Below are 19,994 nucleotides of genomic sequence, written 5' to 3' on the forward strand. Positions count from 1 at the left end.
TAGACCTAAAGGCTGAGAAGTGTATACTCATGAGAGTAATCTCGAGATGAGAATGACAAGTTTTAGGCCGGACAATGGGCATCTCAAGGTTTTTGGATGCATTTCTTATGTACATGTGCCGGATGAGAAGAGAAGGAAGTTGGACCCAAAGGCGGAGAAGTGTATATTCATTGGTTATGCACAAGATAGAAAGGCTTACAAATGTTATAATCTCGAAACTAAAAAGGTGCTTATTTCTAGAGATGTGGTGTTTGGTGAGTTAGCAAGTTGGTACAAAAACAAAGATGATGCTATGGTTGATGATATAGATGCAAATGTGCATGTGAACTTGCCACCAAAAGAGAGTTCTACTTCATTTTCTGGGCCAGGTGAAACATCTAGTAGAAGTGATAATGTAAGTCCATCGTCTCAGGAAGGTTGAGACATGGTAGTGTGAGCATAAGTGGAAGTGTTGTTGTAAGATTCCGCTCTCCAGCTTTTGAGGTGTACAGGTGTAAGAACCTTCCCTTCTGATCTTATAATTATTTCCCTCTCTGAAACAAAAGAAAGATCCTGTTTTACCCTGTTTTGGCTTGGAGAGAGAAAATGTCTAGAGGGAGGTAATTCAAAATTGAGATATTTTTGGATATAAAAATCCTCCTAGTGTCTAAAATGGTTTTCCCTGAAACAAAAATTCAAAAAGAACTTTCCAATGTGCGATTGGAATTAATTGAAAATTGGACCTTAGCCTAAGGGTCCAGATTTCAGAAATTTTTAGATTATGGTCCAATTAAGGTTCCTATGGGCCAATAGGATCAATCCAAGTGTAGGGAGGAGATGAATTGAAGAATAAAAGAAAAACCCCCCAAAAATGAGTAAATGCTCACATAAGATGAAGAGTGAACTAAGGATAAAAAAAGAATTAAAAATTAAATTTTGACACCTCAGTGTGGGGATCTCCCCTCATGAAGTAGGTGCCTTTTTCTCATCATTACCCCCAATTTTTAATCAATAAAATGAGATATTTTCATCTCTCCTCTCTCTTGTTTCAAAACTAGATCCAAAAAGTGAGTTGAATTGACCCAAAAATGGTCAAAAATTGACCAAACTGATCTGGAAAATTCTCGAATCAATTTGCTTGGTTAGAGGCTCACTTTTTCCTATAAATAGAAGCCTCCCCCTTTGTAAAGGCTTAATGGTGTTTATGCACTGTTACTCTACTCTTGTCCTGAGCCATCTACATTGAATTTTTTAATAATTCAATTGTTTTGGGCCTAATCCTCTCCAAAGTGAATTGGTGGCCACTCTTGCTTCAAACAAGAGTAGAACCCTCAATCCCTCAAGCCAAAGGAGAGCTTACAAGCTCCATGTAAGCTAATTTTCTTACTTTGTTTATGAATTTTTAATGAAAAATCTATGGTTTTATTATTTTTTATGTTTTGCAAATGTTTGAATTAAATTCAAATGCTATGCCTTTGATAAAAAGGCCACCCCCTTCTCTTCTTTACATTCCAACCTTTCTCAATCCTAGAAAGATTAACTAAGTGATTAATTAAACTCTTCTTATTGTTTACTCTCTTGAATTTAGAAAATTGTATAGATTAGAGTTCTATAATTCTAAATTGGGTTAATTAAGTTAAATAAAGAAAGATAAAAATGAGAAATGGTCAGCCATACAAAGGAGGTTATGGCAAAATTTTCCAGAATTTTGTGAAAAAGAAAGTTTGTTTTTATGTTATTCCAAAAGAGTAATTCCCACCATTTTTGCATCTAAAAGAAATATTCTAATTACTCCATGTACATATTCACCTATGAATATGCATGGATATCACTGATATTAATTATATTAAAATTGATTTCTATCCATAGAAAGATGCATAAAGAAAATTTTTTATTACAAAAGTGTTATTCTTATTAAAATTGATTTCTATGCATAAAAAGATGCATAAAGGATTTTTTTAATTACAAAAGTGTTATTCTTATTAAATTTGATTTTTATGCATAGAAAGATGCATAAAGGATTTTTTTAATTATAAAAGTGTTATTCTATTTAAATTTGATTTTTTTGCATAGAAAGATGCATAAAGGAAATTTTTTTATTATAAAAGTGTTACTCTTATTAAATTTGATTTTTATGCATAGAAAGATGTATAAAGGAATTTTTTTAATTATAAAAGTGTTATTCTTATTAAAATTGATTCTATGCATAGAAAGATATATAAAGAATTTTTTTTATTATAAAAGTTTTATTCTTATTAAAATTGATTCTATGCATAGAAAGATGCATAAAGGAAATTTTTTAATTATAAAAGTGTTATTCTTATTAAATTTAATTTTTATGCATAGAAAGATACATAAAGGAATTTTTATTATTATAAAAGCGTTGTTCTTATAAAAATTGATTTTTATGCATAAATAGATGCATAAAGAATTTTTTTTATTTTAAAAGTGTTATTCCTATTAAATTTGATTGTATGCATAAATAGATGCATAAAAGGATTTTTTTAAATAAAAGTGTTATTCCCATTGAAGTTGATTTTTATGCATAAATAGATATATAAAGAATTTTTATATCAAAATTAGAATTCACTTAAATTCTATGTTTAAAGTCTATGAGTATTTGATAAATGAATAATTAAATACTCTAAGAGAGAAATTTCTATCATTTTATATTCACACGGATTGTAAAAAGAAAATTCAGGAAATCTATCGAGATCGAAATATTTAGATAATTGATTAATTTATTCCTCATTGGAATTTGTAACTAATTTAGAAATGAGTTAAGTGAATATTTAAAGAAAGAAATTTAGTAAAATAGTAACTGAATTATCAAACCTTTTCAAGAAAGATAGTTCAGGAAAAATCTTATCCGACTGAAACCTTGAATCAGATGGATGTGAATGTGTATGTGAAGAATGGATGTGGATGTGTATGTGATGAAAATGGATGTAAATGTGTATGTGAATAATGGATGTGGATATGTATGTGAAAGAATGGATGTGAATGTGTATGTGAAGAATGGATGTGTATGTGATGAAAATGGATGTGAATGTGTATGTGAAGAATGGATGTGGATGTGTATGTGATGAAAATGGATGTGAATGTGTATGTGAAGAATGGATGTGAATGTGTATGTGAAGAATGGATGTGGATATGTATGTGAAAGAATGGATGTGGATATGTATGTGAAAGAATAGATGTGAATGTGTATGTAAAGAATGGATGTGTATGTGATGAAAATGGATGTGAATGTGTATGTGAAGAATGGATGTGGATGTGTATGTGATGAAAATGGATGTGAATGTGTATGTGAACAATGGATGTGTATGTGATGAAAATGGATGTGAATGTGTATGTGAAGATTGGATGTGGATGTGTATGTGATGAAAATGGATGTGAATGTGTATGTGAAGAATGGATGTGAATGTGTATGTGAAGAATGGATGTGGATATGTATGTGAAAGAATGGATGTGGATATGTATGTGAAAGAATGGATGTGAATGTGTATGTGAAGAATGGATGTGTATGTGATGAAAATGGATGTGAATGTGTATGTGAAGAATGGATGTGGATGTGTATGTGATGAAAATGGATGTGAATGTGTATGTGAAGAATGGATGTGTATGTGATGAAAATGGATGTGAATGTGTATGTGAAGATTGGATGTGGATGTGTATGTGATGAAAATGGATGTGAATGTGTATGTGAAGAATGGATGTGTATGTGATGAAAATGGATGTGAATGTGTATGTGAAGAATGGATGTGTATGTGATGAAAATGGATGTGAATGTGTATGTGAAGAATGGATGTGGATGTGTATATGATGAAAATGGATGTGAATGTGTATGTGAAGAATGGATGTGGATGTGTATGTGAAGAATGGATGTGGATATGTATGTGAAAGAATGGATGTGAATGTGTGTGAAGAATGGATGTGGATGTGTATGTGATGAAAATGGATGTGGATGTGTATGTGATGAAAATGGATGTGGATGTATATGTGATAAAAATGGATGTGGATGTATGTGAAAGAATGGATGTGGATGTGTATGTGAAAGAATGGATGAGGATGTGTATGTGATGAAAATGGATGTGAATGTGTATGTGAAGAATGGATGTGGATGTGTATGTGAAGAATGGATGTCAATGTGTATGTGAAGATGTGTATGTGAAGAATGGATGTGGATATGTATGTGAAAGAATGGATGTGGATGTATATGAAAGAATGGATGATACGTGATGTGAAAGAATGGATGATACGTGATGTGAATGAATGAGATGTGATGTCATGTGAATTGGGATGTGAATGGATGAGATATGATAAGATGCCATAGGTACACCGATGAAGGAAAAATTAGAAATTAGGATTCAACCGGATATTTTGGAGGATTATGATTAGTGATACTGTAGTTTCATTATAAGATTGTTTTAAAGACAGCTGAATCTGTGAAAAAGGCAATTTCATATTGGGTGTGTAAGTGGTGTGACTAGTTTTAAGTTTGCATGAATATCCGGCTAGGGGGCCTGGGAACTCTTTTCCCTGGTACTCGGGACAAAACCTAACCAAATTCTTAAATGGATCCCATCACTACAGTGGTTGGCTAACCCATGGGACTGGATGGGGTTAGGTTGGACTGATGGATCTCTAAAAAGAGACTCAATTCTGTTTTGGTACGATAGATGAAGTAAATCTCGGATAAAAATTGTTCTATGGAAAAGAATCAACGGCTGTGCCTTTCAATGAGGAAAAAAGCGTTGGTCTCTATGATCCAAGTGCAAGTCTTTTCCTTTATCTGATTATGGGACTTACGGGTTTGGTCAGATCAGTTTAGTTAGTTAAGGCTCTTGACTACGTTAGAGTAAAAATATCGAAGGAATCACCCGTGCTTTTCGGGTGAGGGAAATTTTTCCGGGTTCGGTTTTGGAAGAACCGAGGGATTAGTCTCTTGTCCGGATATACGTGGGTGAGGCCCCGAGTGAGGGACCCTGCCCCGCGCAAGAAGTGCTACTTCCGCTGGCACCCCAAAATTCATTGCGTCGAGGGAACTGGGATCTTTCAGTTGTTGACCAAGGAAAAAAGAAGGTTGAAGGAATTGGAAGTGTTGTTGACAAAGGCAAAAATAAGGTTGAAGGAATTGGCATAACAGGTTATTAGTCATCTAGCTCGAAAAGTCTAGATGAAGAACTTGGCATCCCAGTCTTACGTACTCCAAATGTAAGGTAAGAGAGATATGTTCCTCCACATGCTAAAGTGCAGGGTATACAAAGTGATCCACAAGTTTTGAGAAGGTCAAAGGATAAGGTATCCAATGGAGAAATTGACATATGATGGGTATGTAATGCATTATGCATAAATGGTGAAGCATGTGGAACCATCATATTTTGGAGAAGCTATTGGAAAGCATGTATGGGAGAAAGAAATGGATGGTTGCATTACCAGGTGGAAAGAATGTCAATGGTTGCAAATGGGTGTGTAAAGTGAAATGCAAGTCGGATGGATCAATAGAAAGGCATAAAGCAAGGCTATTCATAAAGGGATATGCATAGACACATGGTTTGGATTATGATGAAACATTGAGCCCTGTTGCTAAGATGGGAACAATGAGATCTGTGATTACATTGGCTATGCCAAAAGGTTGGGAATGGCATCCAATGGATGTAAAGAATGCATTTCTAAATGGTGAATTGCAAGAAGAGGTGGTTATGGAGCAGTTAGAAGGTTATGTGCATTCAGATTATCCCACACATGTATGTAAGGCGAAGAAGGCTTTGTATGGGATGAAAGAAGCATCACGTGCTTGGAGACAAGATAAGAAGGTATCTCATAAGCATTGATTTTTATGTGGGAACATCAGATTCATCACTATATGTAAAGAGGAAAGCAAATGGAATTGTGGTGATTGTCATCTATGTAGATGACTTGATTGTGAGACAGGTGATTCAAGCAAGGATATTGTTGATGTGAAAGCTTCATTGTGTAGTGACTTTTACATGAAAGACTTGGGGAGATTTGAGATATATTCTTGGCATTGAAGTGATGAAAAAAAAGAAAGGAATTTGGTTGGTTCAAAGGTAATATGCATTGAATATGCTATAAAAATATGGCATGACAGGTTTTAAGCTGATGAGCACACCATTGGAGAAAAATGTAAAGATAAGGGCTGATTGTGGTGAAGAGATTGAGGATGCGATAATGTATAGAAATATGGTTGGTAGTTTGATATACACATACGTACGTACAAGCTCAATTAGAGGAGGAACCTAAAAAAATGCACCTTGAAGAATGTCTTCCTATCCCCGTCTCGACAGAAGACCAAGTGAGGAAACCCGAGAATATAACAGAGGTCTCGATGACCAAGCACCCTTTGAGAGCCCTCCTTGAATGGGAGAACCAACAGCTATGGATACCCCTCACCCCACAGGGAAACCCGGTTTGCGAATTATCTCAAAAACTTGAGAGACAGCGGTTGGGCTTGTGAGTTAGTTTATGCAAAGCCTAAGGAAACCACATTTGGATGCAGTGAGAAGAATCTTGAGATATGTGAAAGCTACAATGCATTACAGACTCTTTTATGAGTATGGAAAATGTTCATGGATATACAAACATAGATTGGGCAGGTAGTTCTTATGAAATAAGACCTACTAGTGGCTATGCTTTCACATTGGGAAGTGTAGTGGTAACGTGGAGTAGCAAAAAACAACCCAAATATACTTTATCTAGCACAGAGGCAGAGCATAGAGGAGAAGCTATGGCTGCATGTGAGGTGGTATGGTTGAAAAAGCTACTCAAAGATTTGGGACAGCAATGTGATGGGAAAGTTGTCATACATTGTGACAACATGAGTAGTATACAACTAGCAAAAGCAATCTGGTTTATTATACAAGGACCGAACACATATAGGTCCACTATCAATTCATTAAAGAGAAAGTGTTGGATGGATAGATAGAGTTGACATATATGAAGACTGAAGAGCAGGTCACATATATCTTTACCAAACCACTTGGTAAATAGAAGTTTGAGTACTTCAGAGACATGCTTGGAGTACATGAGATGGATATGGTGAGCTTAAATGGGAGTGTTGAGAATGCAAGCTCATCGGGAATTGGTGGATAGCAGTAGCATGCAGACATTAGTAAAATAGTGTGTGTGTGGATAATAATGGCCGTGCCCAATAGCCAAGTGTGTGGACATTAGCTTTAGGTTTATTTTAGTGTGACTTATCATTAAGAAATGTGCTATGTTTTGTGGAGTACAATGAAGGAAAGCTATGGACCTTCTCTACTAGGTGTGTTGATGAAATTAGAGCAAGTATGGTTTAGGTGTGTCTCCAGTGTTCCCTTCCATTCTCTTTTCAGAGATAGTGAAAATTTTGCAAAATGCTATAATATTTCTTATGATGATGCACTGGACATGTTTCTCAATTTTAAGTTGTCTTTCTAGTAAATTTTATATTAAAAAGCAATGTTTATCATGGAGTACATGTGAGCTCTATTTTCTGCTTAAGTGTGTGTGTGTGTGTGTGTGTGTGTGTGTGTGTGTAATGAAAAAGGAAAATTCAATCATAGGTGTGTGCGCTTAAGTGTATGTGTGTAATGAAAAAGGAAAATTCAATTATAGGTGTGTGAATTTATGATGGCTCCATAGGCCCAGTGGGGATTAGATGGGTTTAGACTAAGCCTATGGAACTAGTCAAAGTTGATAAAATATTTAAATTACTAGAAAATGGGTGGGGCCGGGTGGACCCGAATTATGGGTGCTTTCTAAGCCTAGAGATCAAACTTGATTGTAAACTTAGAAACTTAGGAAAAAATCAGGAATTAGATTTAGATCATAGAGTCTTTAGTGGAATTAAGATAGAACCATTCCCTTCATAATCGAGGGAATAAGATGATGTGTTGAGCCTAGGGGAGGCGATGCCTCTTATTATATGTGAGAATTATGAAGTGGACATTTAACTTGGAGGAGAGTCGTATTCAATTCCTATCACGATACTAAGGTCTATTCTAGTAAGCTATATTGGGAAAGCTATTGGATTGCCAATATTGATGTATGCTTAGACTAGTATTTCACCATGGTTTCTCTTTTACTAGGGTTAGGGGTCTCACATGATCATGGCTATTATGTTTGATAAACTTTTCGAGCTGGTCGTTGAACATTTGATTCAGTGCCTTGCATGACATTTCCTTATGTATTACCTCTTTCCTCTTCTTTGTCTTGCAGTGGTTCCACAGTCTATGTCCTGAAATATCTTCATGATGACAAGTTGACCAACATATGTAGATTTAGCTGGACAAACTGTTATGTTTCGAGGACCATAGACAGTACAGCTCCCCATCAGACACTTCAAAGAATGGAAAATAGTACCTCAACTTTGGGACATAGGATGGACTCCCATGCGCTTGTGATGTTCTTGTAGGACTTCTCTACAGCCTTGCACCTACCCCCATTACAAATGACACAATCACATTGACATGATTTGCCATGCAACCCAAAAGTAGATCCTCTAATCTGGTTCAAAGCATCTTTTAAGAATGACATCTGAACATGTGTTATGCAGCAACAAGTATATCGATCCTTAAGCTTACACACAAAGTATGGCTTTAATTTCTCAAAACCTCATTGTTGATGAACTGGTGCTTGTGGATGCGTCTCCTTAAACAACAAATATAGTTCAACCTGCAATACAAAATCATCATAGCAAGTTAAACATTTGGTTTGAAACTAGTTTGTAGTTATAGGTGCCTAGGTGTATGCAGCTCGTTCACCAATGGTATCTTATTGGTTTAACACCGGTATTGTATTGTTTCAAAACTAGTGTTGTCTAAAGAAAAGCTGATCTTTACCTTATATCTCATGTTGGATAGAGCTAATGTTCCAAAACGGTATCATACCAGTACAAAACACTGGTATATCATATGGCCACCCCAAGTTCTCCTTCCAGTCTTTACCCGGTATCATAGCAGTGTTCAACCAGTATAATATCGATTAGAAAATTTGCTATATACATAGTACATTAGAGGATACCATGCTCTTAATCCAATATGATAGCAGTGTTTTAACTGGTTGTTTGGTCTTTTCCCTATCAGTAGTGTTAGTTGTATATAGCTATCATTCCACAACCGGTATCATATTGGTTTGGGAGCAGTATGATACTAGTGAAAAGCCTCAGGAATGCTTGTTTTTGCTATAGCCTAAGTGTATAAAGGTTGTTTTCGATCAGGTATCATACTAGTTTAACACCAATCTCTTACCGGTTTTCTTGGTTTTATTTATTGCCGCCCCAAGTTGAAAACCGTTTTGAACCATGCCCTACCTTGTGAGGGAGGATAGTTTCTTTTATTTGCTAGATTTTCGAGTACTTAACTTTCCCACAAGTAGTCTAAGATCTATAGGTTGACTGATTGAAAATCTGACAGTCATACATAATACACATAGACACATGATAAAAGAAGGAAACAATGCGCATACAAGGATGATAGAATCATAGAAGAGTAAAGAATTTGGTATTTGTTAGTATACAGATTGGAAACATCTAATCTAGTATCTGAATCTATACTAAAGGAATATGCAAAGTATAAAAGTACACCAAATCAACACAGGTGTTGGGAGCATAGGTTGTTGTTGTTACCTGAGATTGACTAAGAAGTTGTGTCGGGTGCTTAACATAAGATTTTCTACCAAGGCGCTTATGACATACATCCTTTTTGTTGGGTGAAACACGAGTATAGCTTAACCAAAAATTGAAAACAAGCTATTTCACTTCATCAACTGATAATGCCTACTGCAGGGCTTGCCGATGGCATGAAGATAATGGTAAAATACCATCAGTAGAGGTTTGCAAGCGCTCTCTAGCTGCATAGAAATTACGTCTATGTTTGTTGAACTACCTTGAAGCATCTATAATGTTAAGAGAGGATGTATTTGTGCTGGCACCATTGATAAGAATCATTAAAATAGACCTTTTAACACTAGTTCTGTAATTGGACACTAAAGTGTCCTGAAAAGTTAGCATTTTTCTTGAATTTTTGTGGGCAATCTATTAAGAGTTTTGAAATGCGTAACATCCACAGATGTTCCTCAAGACCCAAAAAATCCTTGAGATTTTTTAAATTGCACTTTTCTTAGCTTTTGCAAGGTAATATTTTAATTTTCTTAGACACATGCTGATAAAATGCATGATTTTTGCTATTTTCAAAATAGTAGTAATTTGGACATAACTTTTAGAAGGGACATAGTTTGATCATGAAACTTAGCTTGATGGGAAAGCCCATGATGTAAACTAAATCTTGGAATCATCAAACGACAATTATTGGATAAATTTTTGACTCGCTAATATTGAAATGACGTTTTTTATACAGGTGAAGCATGAATTTTTCTCCTTCCATATGCAAGCTAATAATGTAAAACTTGAGGTGCAACCATGTTATATAGGGTAAATACTACTTTGTTTTGAATTTTCCAAAACTTTAGAGCCACTTTTTGGGCCTCTTCTCATACATGGCCTTTTGCGCAACCTGTTTTTAATACATAAAATGTCTAATTATGAGCCTAATTTTGATTTTCATTAAAGGGGAAAGCTGTGTAAATGCATTATTTGTTGTAACTATAGGTGTAGACTACTTGTGCAAGCATATTTATGATTAGTTTTTTATAAAAGATGATCAAATTTTATATTTTTATTTTTTACAGTTTTTTTAGAACTAGGCGATAAGAACCTACTTAAGTGGAGGCTAAGTTAGTGTCATACACATCAAATTATGGCTTATTTATCTCATCTCAAGCATGAAAACCAATAATCAACATTCTCATTGATAGGGCTACATTATTTTTTAGTGGCGTGATTGAGTTTTGATAATACGCGTTACTTCTACTGATTTTATGCAACTTTTTTGGAAAAAATTCTAGGAAAGGAAAATGATTTTTTTGGTGAACTTCTGTACCTCCTTGGACTGATGTATGCTATCAAAATATCTTGGGAAAAATGCTATTGATATCATTGGATTTTTTTTTTGAGAGAATGATGCTTGCATATTTGGAAAAATCCTGAAAAATGTTCATTTTCAAGACATATGCTACTTTGTTGCTTATGTACTTCCAAATAAAAAGGTATTTTATATGTTTAGCATTTTTTACATAAGCATAGAGTTATGTTCTACATGCCCAATGAAGCATTTTGGTTTTTAAAGCCTACATTAGGAGTTTGATTGTTTTTCGCAACCCCCAAAAAAGGACACTCAAGTGTCCTGTTTTGGTACCAAACTAGTGTTAAGAAATAACTCCTCAGAGTTTCTAGGCACTTTAACTGCTTCAAGTGTATTTTGTATGCCATCTATTAGACTTGTTTGGTTCCATAGTGAATAACTGATGGAAATTTCCTTCACGGAGCGACGTTGGAGAACCTGCGCTAATATATCAAACCCGGTCTTCTCATCTAGATTCTTGGTCCACTAATTGAAGTACTAAACAATGTTGTTGCATATTTTTTAATGCTTTTGCTCATCTGCACCATGACTTGCATTGTGCTCTTGTTCTTCTTGTACCTTAGACTTCATCCTTGCAAGTTGTTCTTGCTTCCTCTACACATGATAATCCTTGATTGCATTAGCAGAAAACTTTATGCATGACTTGCAACCCTCTACACAAGTTGAACTTCTACATCTGCCTCTAAATGCTTGGGAATCTATGATGGGTGAAAGGTCCATGCGTATGTGTGTGTGTCAGTGAAACTACAGTAAGGGACCTGCAAATAGGCACACACATACACAGAGAGAGAGAGAGAGAGAGAGAGAGAGAGAGAGAGAGAGAGAGAGAGAGAGAGAGAGAGAGTGTATGTTAACCCAATTCTAGGGTTACAAGAGCTACCACCATTATCTTACATCAAGGAGTCACGGTAGATACACCAAAGGATCATACATTCAAGATATGAAGCAATAGGGTCCAAGGCTACAACTTGGATGGGCGCCCGTAATGGTGTGATGGAGTATTTATGGCGATTCTTGCTTCAAGAAGTAAGTTAGGATGAAGTCCTAAGTGATGTACTTCATGGATATATTATGAGAGTAGTCATTGTAATAGCATTAGGCCTCTTCTGAGCCTAAAGTGCCCGACCGGCCACAGTTTATGTGAGTATGAACACCTATGGCCATGTATATAAGTGAATATCTCTCATAATACAACATACTCTCCCATTGTGCAATTGAGTCTTGCTAATCCTCTTGCTAATATCTCTACCTAATGCATGCTAGTGAGTGTGTGTGAGTGAAGTGAGGTGAGAGGAGGGAGGAGTACTCATAGTGCAACAACACGGTGATGTGACAACGCTCACAGGAGGCATGGTGGAATTGCTTCTCAAGGAGTTTTAGAGCTTGGATACCTCAAGGGTTACAAGCTCGGCCATTGGAAAGATCCTCACGAGAGTTGCGGTTCCCCAGGTAATCTCTTTTTGGATGTGTTTCAAGGAGGGTTAGGGTGAGCCTTAACATGTTTGGTGCCACTGTGCCGAGGAGCCATCCCTTGGCTTTTTCCATCATTTTTTCTCTAATCTATGCATAACCCATTGCCCATTATCTTGATTAATGGTTTTCCATGAAAAAGATGTGGATTTGATGGTGATTTGTGTGAGCTTTGGTGTAGAATAGCTCTCTTTTTTGTTTTTAAAAAGAATGCCTTTTGCTTAATTTTTAGCCTAATTTGTTGTTTTTGTTGTTGTTATGGTGGTTTTTCATGTGCTTAGGGCTTGCACATAGTTTTTATTAGGCTTAGTTTGCATCCATTACATCAAACAATGCAATAGAATGCAAGTTTTAGTGAATGTTAGCTCTCTTTAGTGTTAAACATAGAACTAAGATCATTAATTTTAGTTTAATTGTGTGTTTGTTGTTGAAATTGTTTGGATTAAAGTGTTAGCAAGCATTAGGAGTAGCTTAATCTTTTAAAAATTATCTTAAAACCATCAAAAAACCCTTGAATTTGACTAATTTCTCTTAATGGACTGTTTTTGTCATTAAAGGTGATTAATCTTGTTCAAGAGGCAAAAAAAAAAAGAAAATGTGTTGATTGGGATCTAAATTGATCATCTGAGTAGTCGAAATTGGTGTTTTTGAGTGTTTTGAGAGCATCTAGAGATGCATCAAAACACCTAATTACATTAAATGTTTCATTAATTGGAGAAATTTGACTCTCTTTGGTTAATTTTGCCTTAAAAGAGGAGACCATAATTAAGAGTCTAATTAATCTCCTATTTTAGATTAATTTACACAATTGTTGATGCACAAAGATTAGCATTCCCTTGCTCTATCCAATGATGTGCTCAATTGCATGAATTAAGTAGGGATTAGTGGTTAATTAGAGTCCTTAATTAGTATAAAAGAGGAAAAGATTAGTGAAAGAATTAATCTTGCATTAATTCTTAATCACTTTTTTACATAACGCATTAAGGCTAATGAGCATTCAATCAGTAGATGCTCATGAGTTGTCAAATTATCCATTTTAGGGGTCATTTATGAAGGGTGTAAGGGGTGTCATTAAAAGGTTGACTTTTTTTATTCCCACTTACCTTTTTGGAAAAATGCCCATATCTCCTTCATTTTAAATTCAAAAAATATTTTTCCCAAAAAGAAAAATTCGTATTTCCCACTAGACTAAAAAAAAATCGAATTTAATAGTTCCATGAAGTCCATCCGGTTCACGACGTGAGCCTAAGGGTTCATGCCCTCTCGGGAACCGTGCGCCAAAAAATATATAAATAAAAAAATTTAATTTAATAGTTCCGAGAAGTCCGGTTCACGACGCGAACCATTTTCTACGAACCATTTTCTACAATTGAAGTCACGGCCAAAGGGTTCACGTCCTCAGGAACCGCACATGAAAAAGAATATATATATATATATATATATATATATATATATATATATATATATATATATATATATATATATATATATATATATATATATACATATATGTATGTATGTATGTATGTATATCAAGTTTAATAGTTGCGTGAAGTCCGGTTCATGACATGAACCATTTTCTGCAACTTCACAACCAAAGGGTGGTTCACGTCCTTGGGAAGCGTGCACGAAAAACAAATTATCAAATTTAATAGTTTTGTGAAGTTCAGTTCATGACGTGAACCATTTTTGGGAACTTCACGGCCAAAGGGTTCACGCCCTTGGGAACCACGCGTGGAAAAAAAATATCAAATTTAATGGTTCCGTGAAGTCTAGTTCACGATGTGAACCATTTTTTGCAACTTCACGGCCAAAGGGTTCACGCCCTTGGGAGCCGCGCGTGAAAAAAAAAATTCAAATTTAATAGTTCTATAAAGTCTGGTTCATGGCGTGAACCGTTTTCTGCAACCTCACGGCCTAAGGGTTCATACCCTCGGGAACCGCGCGTAGAAAAACAAAATCGAATTTAATAGTTTCGTGAAGTCCGGTTCACGGCATGAACCATTTTCTGCAACTTCACAGCCCAGGGGTTCACACCCTTGAGAACTGCGTGCAAAAAAAAAAATTCAAACTTAATAGTTTCGTGAAGTCCGATTCACGATGTGAACCATTTCCTGCAACTTCACGACCAAAGGGTTCACGCTCTCGGGAACCGTGCACAAAAAAAACATTAAATTTAATATTTCCGTGAAGTCTGGTTCACGACGTGAACTAATAAGGGTTCACATGGCATGAGTCCCTTCGTTCACAAGAACAAAAGAAAATAAAAAATTAAAAAAATCAAAATTTATAAAACTCGTGAAGTCCATTGGCTTTAAAAAAAATCAAATCAAATTCAATAGTTCCGGGAAGTCCGGTTCACGACATGAAACATTTTCTGCAAAACTTCATGACCAAATGATTCACACCCTTGGGAACCGCCCACAAAAAAAATAAAAATCAAATCAAATCAAATTTAATATTTTCGTGAAGTCTGGTTTACGATGTAAACCGATGAGGGTTCACGACATGAGACCCCTCGTTCACAAGAACAAAAACAAAAAATAAAAAATCAAAAAAAAATCAAAATTTATAAAACCCATGAAGTCGACGTGAAAAGGGGTCCGTCGGTTAAAAAATTTATAAAAAAAGAAAGAAAGAAAATTAAATTTAATAGTTCCGTCAAGTCCGGTTCATGAGATGTGAACCATTTTTTGCAACTTCACGGCCAAAGGGTTCACGCCTTCGAGAACCACGCACAAAAAATAATCAAATTTATTATTTTCATGAAGTCCGGTTCACGACGTGAATTGATAGGGGTTCACAGTGTGACACCCTTCATTCACAAGAACCAAATAATAATAATAATAAATCAAAATTTAAAAGACTTGTAAAGTCCATTAGCGTGAAAAGGGGTCCGTTAAAAAATTTAAATTTAATAGTTCCGTAAAGTCTGGTTCACACGACGTGAGCCATTTTCTACAACTTCACGACCAAAGGGTTCACGCCCTTGGGAACCGTGCGTAAAAAAAATTAATATTTCTGTGAAGTCCGGTTCACGACGTGAACCAATAAGGGTTCACGTCGTGAGACCCTTCGTTCACTCACGAGAACAAAAAAATAAATAAATAAAATAAAACCCGTGAAATCCATTGGTGTGAAAAGGGGTCCGTTGATTAAAAAAAACAAAAACAAAAACAAATTTAATAGTTTCGTGAAGTCTAGTTCACAACATAAACCATCTGCAACTTCACAAGCAAAGGGTTCATGCCCTCAGGAACCATGCACGAATATATATATATATATATATATATATATATATATATATATATATATATATATATATATATATATATCAAATTTAATTGTTCCGTGAAGTCTAGTTCACGACGTGAACCATTTTCTACAACTTGGTTCACACCCTCGGGAATCGTGCGCAGAAAAAAAAAATCAAATTTAATATTTTCGTGAAGTCCGATTCACAACGTGAACTGATAAGGGTTCACGGTGTGAGACCCTTCGTTCACGAGAACCCAAAAAAAAATCAAATTTTATAAAACCCATGAAGTCCGTCGGCGTGAAAAGGGGTCCGTCAACAAAAAAAATAAAAAATAAAAAAAAATAAAAAAAACAAATCAAATTTAATTGTTTTGTGAAGTCTGGTTCACGACGTGAACCGATAAGGGTTCACGACATGAGACCCTTCGTTCACAGAAAAAAAATAAAAATTCAAAAAAAAGTAAAATTTATAAAACCCGTGAAGTCCGTCACAGCGTGAAAAGGGGTCCGTCAGCCCAAAAATAAATTTCAAATTCAATAGTTCCATGAAGTTTGGTTCACGACGTAAATGATTTTCTACAACTTCACGGCCAAAGGATTCATGCCCTTAGGAATCGTGCACGAAAATATATATATATATACGTGAACCATTTTCTCTAACTTCACGGCCAAAGGGTTCGCCCCCTTGGGAATTGTGCGAACAAACAAAATCAAATCTAATATTTTCATGAAGTTCGTCCGGTTCACGATGTGAACCGATAAGGGTTCACGGCATGAGACCCTTCATTCTCACGAGAACCAAAAAAAAATTTAAAATAAAAAAAATTAAAAATTTTAAAACCCATGATGTCCATCGGCACAAAAAAATAAATAAATCAAATTTAATAGTTCCGTGAAGTCTAGTTCACGACGTGAACCATTTTCTACAACTTCACAGCCAAAGGGTTCATGCCCTCCGGAACCGTGCGAAAAAAAAATCAAATTTAATATTTTCGTGAAGTCCGATTTACGATGTCAACTGATAAGGGTTCACGGCATGAGACCCTTTGTTCACAAGAACAAAAAAAAAAGTCAAAACAAAAAATAAATTAATAAAACTCATGAAGTCTGTTGGTGTGAAAAGGGGTCTGTCGAAAAAAAAAATCAAATTTAATAGTTCCATGAAGTCCCGGAGTTCACGACGTGAACCATTTTTTGCAACTTCACAGCCAAAGGGCTTACACCCTTAGGAACTGCGCACAAAAATTAAATTAAATTTAATATTTTCGTGAAGTCTGGTTCACAATGTGAACCGATAAGGTTTCACAGCGTGAGACCCTTTGTTCACGACCAATAAATAAATAAATAAAAATCAAAATTTATAAAACCCGTGAAGATCGTTGGCGTAAAAAGGAGTCCGTTCGCGCGACAAAAAAACAAAAACAAATTTAATAGTTCCGTGAAGTCCAGTTCACCACGTGAACCATTTTTTACAAATTCACGGCCAAAGCGTTCATGCTCTCGAGAACCGTGCACAAAAAAAATAAAAATAAAAAATCAAATTTAATATTTCCATGAAGTCCGGTTCACAGCATGAATCAATAAGGGTTTACGGCGTGAGACCCTTTGTTCATGAGAGCAAAAACAAAAACAAAAAATTTTAAAAAAATATATAAAACCTGTGAAGTCCATTGACGTGAAAAGGGGTCCATCGATTAAAAAAACAAAAAACAAAAACAAATTTAATAGTTCCGTGAAGTCCAGTTCACAACGTGAAACATTTTCTGCAACTTCACAAGCAAAGGGTTCACGCCTTCAAGAACCACACACAAAAAATTATATATATATAACGAATTTAATAGTTCCATGAAGTCCGGTTCACTACGTGAACCATTTTCTATAACTTCAGAGCCAAAGGGTTCACGCAGTTTTAAAAAAAAGCAAATTTAATATTTTCGTGAAGTTCAGTTCATGACGTGAACCGATAAGGGTTCACGAGAACCCAAAAAAATTTCAAAAAAAATCAAATTTTATAAAACCCGTGGAGTCCGTTGGCGTGAGAAGGGAGCCGTCAGTAAAAAACAAAAAAAAATAAATCAAATTTAATAGTTCCGTGAAGTCCGTTTGATGACGTGAACCATTTTTTACAACTTCACGGCCAAAGGATTCATGCCCTCGGAATCGCGTGCAAAAAAATAACTTAATTCTCTATGAAGTCCGGTTCACGACATGAATCGATAAGGGTTCACGGCGTGAGACCCTTCATTCATGAGGAAAAAAATCCAAAATTTTGAAAAAGAAAATCAAAATTTGTAAAGCCCGTGAAGTCCATCTATGTGAAAAGGGGTCCGTCTCGCGGCCCAAAAACAAATTTCAAATTTAATAGTTCCATGAAGAGTTCACGACGTAAACGATTTTTTGCAACTTCACGGCCAAAGGATTCATGCCCTTGGAAACCACGCACAAAAAAATATATATATGTACGTGAACCAATTTATGCAACTTCACGGCCAAAGAGTTCACACCCTTGGAAATCGCGTGCAAAAAAAAAATCAAATTTAATATTTTCATGAAGTCCAGTTCACAACGTGAACCGATAAGGGTTCATGGCGTGAGACCCCTCATTCATGAGAACCAAAAAATCAAAAATTATAAAACCCGTGAAGTCCATCGGCGTGAAAAGGGGTCTGTCAACATAAAAAAATAAACAAATCAAATTTAATAGTTCCGTGAAGTCCGGTTCACGACGTGAACCATTTTCTAAAACTTCATGGCCAAAGGGTTCATCCCCTCGGAAACTACGCGAAAAACAAATTCAAATTGAATATCTCCGTGAAGTCCGGTTTACGATGTGAACCAATAAGGGTTCATGGTGTGAGACCCTTCGTTCACAAGAACAAAAAAAAAACAAAATTTATAAAACTTAGTCCATCGGCATGAAAAGGGGTCCGTCGGTTTTAAAAAAAATCAAATTTAATAGTTCCATGAAGTCCGGTTCACGACATGAACCATTTCCAGCAACTTTACAGCCAAAGGGTTCACACCCTTGGGAACCGTGCACAAAAAAAGATCAAATTTAATATTTTCGTGAAGTCCGGTTCACGCATGAACCGATAAGGTTCACGGCGTGAGACCCCTTGTTCACGACCAAAAACAAAATTTATAAAACCCATGAAGTCCGTCGGCGTGAAAAGGGGTCCATTAGCCAAAAAAAAAACAAATTTAATAGTTTTGTGAAGTCCACTTCACGACATGAACCATTTTCTACAACTTCACGGCCAAAGGGTTCATGCTCTTGGGAACCGCGTGTAAAAAAATAAAAATAAAATAAAATTTTATATTTTCGTGAACTCCGGTTATCAATTCACGACATGAATCGATAAGGCTTCACGGCATGAGAGGGTTTCTGAGAACAAAAAACAAACCAAAAAAAAATTAAAATTTATAAAACCAGTGAAGTCCATCGGCGTGTAAAGGGGTCTGTCAGAAAAAAAACAAAAAAACAAATTTAATAGTTTCATGAAGTCTGATTCACAACGTGAACCATTTTCTGTAACTTCACGGCTAAAGGGTTCACACCCTTAGGAACCGCGCACAAAAAAATAAATAAATTTATTATTTTTGTGAAGTCCGAAGAGTTCACGACACGAACTGATAAAAGTCGGCAAAATAAAAAATAAACAAAATCAATTCAAATCAAATTTAATAGTTCTGTGAAGTCTAGTTCACGACGTGAATCATTTTCTGCAACTTCACAACCAAAAGGTCACACCCTCGAGCACCGCGTGCAAAAAAAAAAATCAAATTTAATATTTCCGTGAAGTCCGATTTTCACGGTGTGAGACCCTTCGTTCACGAGAACAAAAAATAAAAAAATAAAAGATAAAAAAAATTCAAATTTTATAAAACCCGTGAAGTCTGTCGGCGTGAGAAGGGATCCATCGCAAAAAAAAAATACAAATAAAAATAAAATGTAATAGTTTCGTGAAGCGAAATCAGGTTCACGATGTAAACCATTTTCTGCCACCTCACGGCCAAAGGGTTCACGCCCGAACTGCGCACAAAAAATAATAATCAAATTTTATATTTTCGTGAAGTTCGGTTCACGACGTGAAGCGATAAGGGTTCATGGTGTGAGACCCTTCATTCACGAGAACCCCCCAAAAAAAAGGAAATTTAAAAAAATCAAAATTTATAAAACCCTGGAAGTCCATCGGCATGAAAAGAGGTCTGTCAGACCAAAAAAAAAAGTCAAATTAATAGTTCGGTGAAGTCCGGTTCACGACGTGAACCATTTTATGCAACTTCACGGCCAAAGGGTTC

This window comes from Cibotium barometz, chromosome 50, assembly GCF_041138505.1.
Source record: "Cibotium barometz isolate CiBa-2024 chromosome 50, ASM4113850v1, whole genome shotgun sequence".
Lineage (NCBI taxonomy): Eukaryota > Viridiplantae > Streptophyta > Polypodiopsida > Cyatheales > Cibotiaceae > Cibotium > Cibotium barometz.